Source organism: Lonchura striata, chromosome 3, assembly GCF_046129695.1.
Source record: "Lonchura striata isolate bLonStr1 chromosome 3, bLonStr1.mat, whole genome shotgun sequence".
NCBI classification, from domain to species: domain Eukaryota; kingdom Metazoa; phylum Chordata; class Aves; order Passeriformes; family Estrildidae; genus Lonchura; species Lonchura striata.
In genome coordinates, this window is record NC_134605.1 from 41917173 (window position 1) to 41923474 (window position 6302).

Genomic DNA, 6302 nt, shown 5'->3' on the forward strand with positions numbered 1-6302 from the left:
TTATGGCAGGAAATTAAAATGCTCTGAGATTGTTTCCTTTTGAATTAATAACTTTTCACAGTTTCAGTTTTATTTTACATTTCAAAGGCGAAACTTGTTTAACATAAGTGTCAAACTTTTTGCTAAAAAAATATATATGTATCTCAAAATTTTGAACATGTCAGTGGAAAACTGGCAATCATGATAAGGCAAATTGCCAACATTGGCTCATCCAACAAGGACACATCTATGCAGATTATTGAATGAACAGTAGAAGAGGTAAAGATACTTCCATTTATTACCTTATTAATCACAGTGAAATGTTTGCAGTTTCTTGCAAAAAATTAATCTTTCTTCTTGAGAAACACCAGTTCTGTGTCTTGAATTTTTAGATGTCACAGCCCAAAGGTTTTTCCAAGCCATTCCTCAGTGTTAAAACTTTACTAGAATGTTGCAGCAAGGGGCGCAAAAATGTGCATTGATAATATCTTTTCCATATCCATATGGAAATGCAGCATAAAAATTGGACAGAAAAGTGAACTTCCTCTTTATAAGAAGGCCATATGTGCCAACATACACATTCATTTCTTTTGAGACTACAGAAATTAATGCAAGCATTTTACCAATAATCTTTTATTTCTGAAAGTACTACAAAAACTACAGTGGCTCCACTCTGTTTTGGGAATTGTGCATGACCTAAGATGTTGATATGAAGTAACAGCTGATATTAAATAGGTTGTGATTTACCAACCACATTGGGAAATCACAATATTTAATGCTCTGTCAGGAGAAACATGAGAGGGAAGAAAGCATGTATATAATTAGGGAGCTAAACAATGCACACTTTTTGAGAAATAGGACCTACCACATTATGAACTTATCCTGGACAGGAATGAAAATGCACAAGCAAAGATCCTTCCAGTATTATAACACTACAGTGGTTTGCACTGGAGTTTCTCTAAGAACTCTTTCAAATCATTCCATGCTCTGGGACATACAGGAACACTATAAGACCCCAGGTCATAGAAGGAAAAAAAGCAGCACTGGCACAAATGTTCCAGAAATAAGCAAGTAAGACTGTTTCATTTTAGTCTGTATGCAACATTAAGAAAATAAATAAATCTTAAGTGCAGTATTCAGGTGCTAAATCTGGAACTAGATTGTACACAGATGCATTGGCCTAAGGCTAGGGGAACATATTTTTAGTACAAGCAACACAGAAGCCATGGAGCTAATCTGCAGACCTCAATGGGTGAAGCAACTATCCATGGCTTTGGCACATATTCCCCCCTTCTCTGTAGAAGACTGTGTCCAGGACAGATGTAAGCAGGACTTCTTACCTTGGCTATTTCTTTGGCTGTCATGACAGGGCAAGTGGATTCGTGCCACAGATGCCAGGTTCTGATTTCAGTAACTCAGTTGTATGGTATCTCTCATCAGAAGGCTGTTGATGCTTTTGGAAGAGAACTGGAACAGTTCTTCCCTACACAGAAGAGTCAAATGGTTCTGGATAGCACATTCCTGCCCAGGGCATGTGATTTCAGTAAAAACCAGATTTCATATCTTCCATGCAGTTAAGAATGGTTGCTAATAACAAAAATCATCTCCTCATTTTTATGTTACTGTAGATGGAAACAGAAAAAAAACCAACCCTAAGAACTGAAAAGATTACATGAAAGATCCATCAATCACTGCAAAAAAGTGGATATTATCCACGCATCTTCAAATACAATATAGTAAATATTTCACTCCCACCTTGAAAATATTCCATAGATATTATTTATCTTAATAATAAACTCAGATAATATATTGAATACAAGGGTCATTTTTTAAAATTAGGCATTAGCTCCAAAACATTTTTCTGTACTCAAAACTGCAGATATGTTTGAAAGTCTGGACCTTACCACTGTAACCTGCCAGTGTAACAGTCTCAACCTGCTGAATATAACAAGTTAGCAGGAAAGAGTTCTTTTCATCTCTGCCTCCAGCATAGTGACCCATGGTTGAATGAATAACTAGAAGGTAAACAAGAGAATATGGAAGCATTCAGTTAAGATTGCCTATCTTAATTTCTCTTAAAAGGAGGTAAATTCATTTTTAGAGGAACTTCTGAACAGGAAATAGCAGGAGCTGGTTGGTTTTTTTTTCATATTGTTGTCATAATGACTTGTGCCTTCTTGTTTTAAAACAGATGGTGTTGTGATAAAGTCATTGCCCTAGTGTTCAGAATCTCTCTGCTTCATTTTTGCTCAGCTACAGCTTCCCTTTTCCTTATGTTTAGGAGCAGGAGGATATTATCTTCTCACACCACAGGGATGGCTGATGCTAGGCATGAAGAACAGGTTTCTTGATTGTCCAGTGATGGACAATCAAGAATACAGCTTCTATGCAGAGTTGAGAAATCTTCCTATCTATAACCATGAATGGCTTATTTAATTCCATTTAATGAATAATACTGATATAAGGTGTATTTCAAGTTTGGACAACAGTCTTTGGTGAAGACATCAAATAAGCTGACCCAAAAAGATAATTTATCATTGTTGACCTTTGTAGTATTGTTAAACAAACAAAGATAATTTTAAAGTCTTCAATAAGAAATAATTAATTAAATCATATGGAGGGATTTGGAGCTGCAGAAAAAAAAATAGTCTCAGTGTTCTCTGTATAAAATTGAGTTCGCTTCCTTCTCAAATAAGTGGGAGCTTTACATTGATACATAACAAATCTGAAAGCAAAGTGACTCTTTATTTCTGTCTTTTAAAAAAATTTCTTAAAATGCAGACTTTCCAAGAAGAAAAAAAAACCCAAAAAATAATGTGGTGTATTGCCATTTTACTGCCTGCATATGCTCCATTTCTCTGAAAAGTGTGCAGATCTTAATCTGAGCATTTAACAATGTTCTGGTTTCCTTCCCTCTCCTTTACAAGCATTGGAAATTTTTAAATGGAGGACTGTTGTTCTCTAGAACAGTGACTGACAATATCTTTGGAACTCAATCTTACTTGAGAAGGCAATTGATCTTCCAGTTGTCACTAGTTTCAGCTCAAAACACTGTCCTTTTTTCTTCAGCATCCAGGGTGAGCTACTGCATATACTTAAACCCACTGGATTACATCCACATCCAGATGGGTGGTCCTTTGCTTCTGGCTGCAAAAACCTAGACACTGAGCGGAATCTTTAAAAACCAGGACAGATTAATTTGCTTGGGCTGCAGCTCTAAAATACTTTAAACTCAAAAATACTCCAGTCTCACTAGCTAGGAGTGCCTTAAGGATTTCTTTCTAGCAGAGGTTATTGCTATTTGCAAGAAGGCAGAAGCAGCAACTCCAGGAAGTACACTGGATTGAATGATCAGTTGAAGACTGCCTTGCATGAAACCAAAACCATTAGGTTTCTTTTTCTTCACACATATGGAAAAAAAAAAAGCATTGATCAAAAATTATCCTTTTCAGTTGCTAACAGTGCCTGCAGCTTGCTGTCCTTTCCTTTGTTTTCTTTTCCATCAACATTATTTAAAGAGAAAAAATCAGCTCATAAGGAGAGTGTCAAGCCATTACTGAATGACTGACTGAAAGATGTTACTGACTGCGAGGAGTTACTGAATGACTATGTAATCTCAATGACTAAAATAATGTTCTAAATTACCAGTTACTTTATTACAGCTGTTGCTAAGATTTCAAGTGTGATTTGTAATGCAGCCCTCCAGCTTCCAGAAGCTGGTGCATTTCGCAGTGCTGAAAAGAGTTTAGAACTGACAGCAGGGGTCTGAAAAGAAATTTACTTGCTTCTAAAAGAGAAACACCAAACACTTCTGGCTTTAAAAATATCAAGAAGAACAGGTAATGATCAGTGATAATTGACAAGAGGAAAGGTTTTAAAAAATCTGTCCAATTCATCAGCCTGATTCCAACTGTGGCCAGTAGCAGCTGGCTAGGGAAGGCATAAAGAACAAGCCAAGTGCAGAATGATACTGAACCTTTGCAAAATATGTAGATTTTTCTCTCTGTGTGTGCATGTGCATATATGTAACATATCTGCACAAGAGCTAAAATGATAGATTTGAAGAAGGCCATAAACATGGGGAGCATCCTGTATCTACAACAAAATATCAACACAACAGCTGATCTTTTCAGCAAGCAGAGAATATTCTTCTACCTTTGATGTACCCCATGAATCCATTACAGACACTTGCACAAAGCAGTAAAAGCAAAGTAGGATATTGTTTCTCTAACACACAGATGTATAGACGTATCATGAAATATATACTAATAATACCTTTCCAAAGTCTGTGAGAAATCAAGCCTGTCAATGAAATTAAACAGCAACAGACCTGAAATTGTTAAAAAGGAAATTTATACTGCACAGAGTGTATAATCAATCTCCAGAGCTCTCAATAGGAGGAAAATTTGGATTAAAAATCTGGGATATTTATATGAATAACAATAATATTTGCAGTTATGTTAGGGCAAAATAAACCATGCAGGCACAAAGGCAGACCCACCCATTTACTGCCAGGGGCTAAGAATAATGTTTTCCTTCTAGGAGTGCTAATGTATGGTTTTTAATGATGAATACTTGACACCTTCCTCTAGTGAATTTGATACAGGCACCTTTCAAGAAGTAGGATAATAGATTAGAAGAACTTCTGGTTTAATCAGCACCAGGTTTCTTTTCCTTCAAAGTCCCCCTTCCTGATCTACAAGGGCGGTCTTCTCCACAATGGAAACAATGCTGTGCCAAGTCATTACATAGTTATATTTTTTTTTCAAACGGCATTAGAGAGCAGATGTTCCATGCAAGCATTCGAGCTCTTGCTCTGCGGATGTCTGCAGCACAAACTGAACACTGACTATCATCCAGCTATCACTCAAGCAAAACTCCCACTGAGCTGACCAAGATGAGGGCTTGGCCCACTGACCGTGATAGTCTGTGCAGCTCCTGTCCCATCGTGTAGATAGCAGGGAGTACACACGTATGTTAGTATTCATGATGTATTATTTGGTCTGCCTGATGTGCAAAATCACAGGCATAATCCTTGGGTTGAATTACTGCCTTTCTTTCTGGAAGAAAACATGACAAATCTGCTTCTCTTATAATGCTGTGCGCTCATCTTAACTTTTCAGAATTCAGTGACTTATCTAAGTTTACCCAAAACCCTCACATTTTAGAAGACGTCAAGAAGTCTCATCAGAACTTAATTTTAGGAAGGTTCCAGGATTTCCTGATTTTCTGGCCCAAAACCAGTCAGATACACACAAGATATAGCAAGTATTTTAAAGGTGATTAAATTTTACTAGGTGGGAACATGATGCCCAGGGAAATGAAAAAAATTCTGCCTAGTATTACTCATATATTAGTGGTAGAATCCTCACCTGCTCTATTCAGCTTCCCCTTGTGAGAAAAAACAGCTTCTCCACAGGACTTTCAGACCTTCTTCCATACCCATATCTTTTTGGGAGCCGTATGTGTAGACTCTGTATAATTTTTAAATATGTATTTTTACCAGCTTACGCAAATACTTTTGAGTATATTCAAAAGTCTTAAAAAAGATAGAGCAATGGACACAGGTCAGAGGATGCCACTGCTTTAGGTGAACCTGTTCATTCGCAGCAATTCTACTTGTTTTGGTCCTTCCCTTCTGTTTTTCTCAGAGACCCTGTATTAGTGCTGAAGTGCTGCTGTTATGTTTTCACACATTTCCAGTAATTTTATTTTCCTGTCTTTAGTTTTGTGGGAGGTTGTTTGGTGCCATGAAGAGATTTTTTTCCCCATAGAACCATAAATAAGTGCTCATGTTCAAAACTCTCATGAAGATCCATACCAAAGAGTTTACAAAACTCTTGAGAAAGTGGACAATAAGTTCTTGACCACACTCCATTAGCTGAATAAGGTCAGTCATTGATGTCCTTGCAGCTGTCTACAAGACTGAACATTTGTATTGTTTAAAGGACTCACCAATAAATGTTCTGAAAGCTACATGGCTTTCTTGTGTAGTGTTTCAAGTACACTCATGGGAATAAAAAGCCTAGGAAACCAAATAGCTGGGGTATTTGTAAGGCCAAGAAAAGTTAGACCTTGTGTCCACAGCTCAAAACTGGCATTTTGACATGCTTGGCATGATTTTTCCTAATGCAATTCAAATTCCCCTCCCTGTGAGTTGTTTATATTCATAGGAAAGATATCTCATGCTAAGAATTATTTTATTGTATTTTATTCTCTTTGGTTTGTGATGATTCACTGGTTCCTGAAATTCTCCAGCAGGCAGGCAATCCCGACTCACACCAGTGAATCCCAATGACTCAGATGGGACTCAGAAGCAGCAG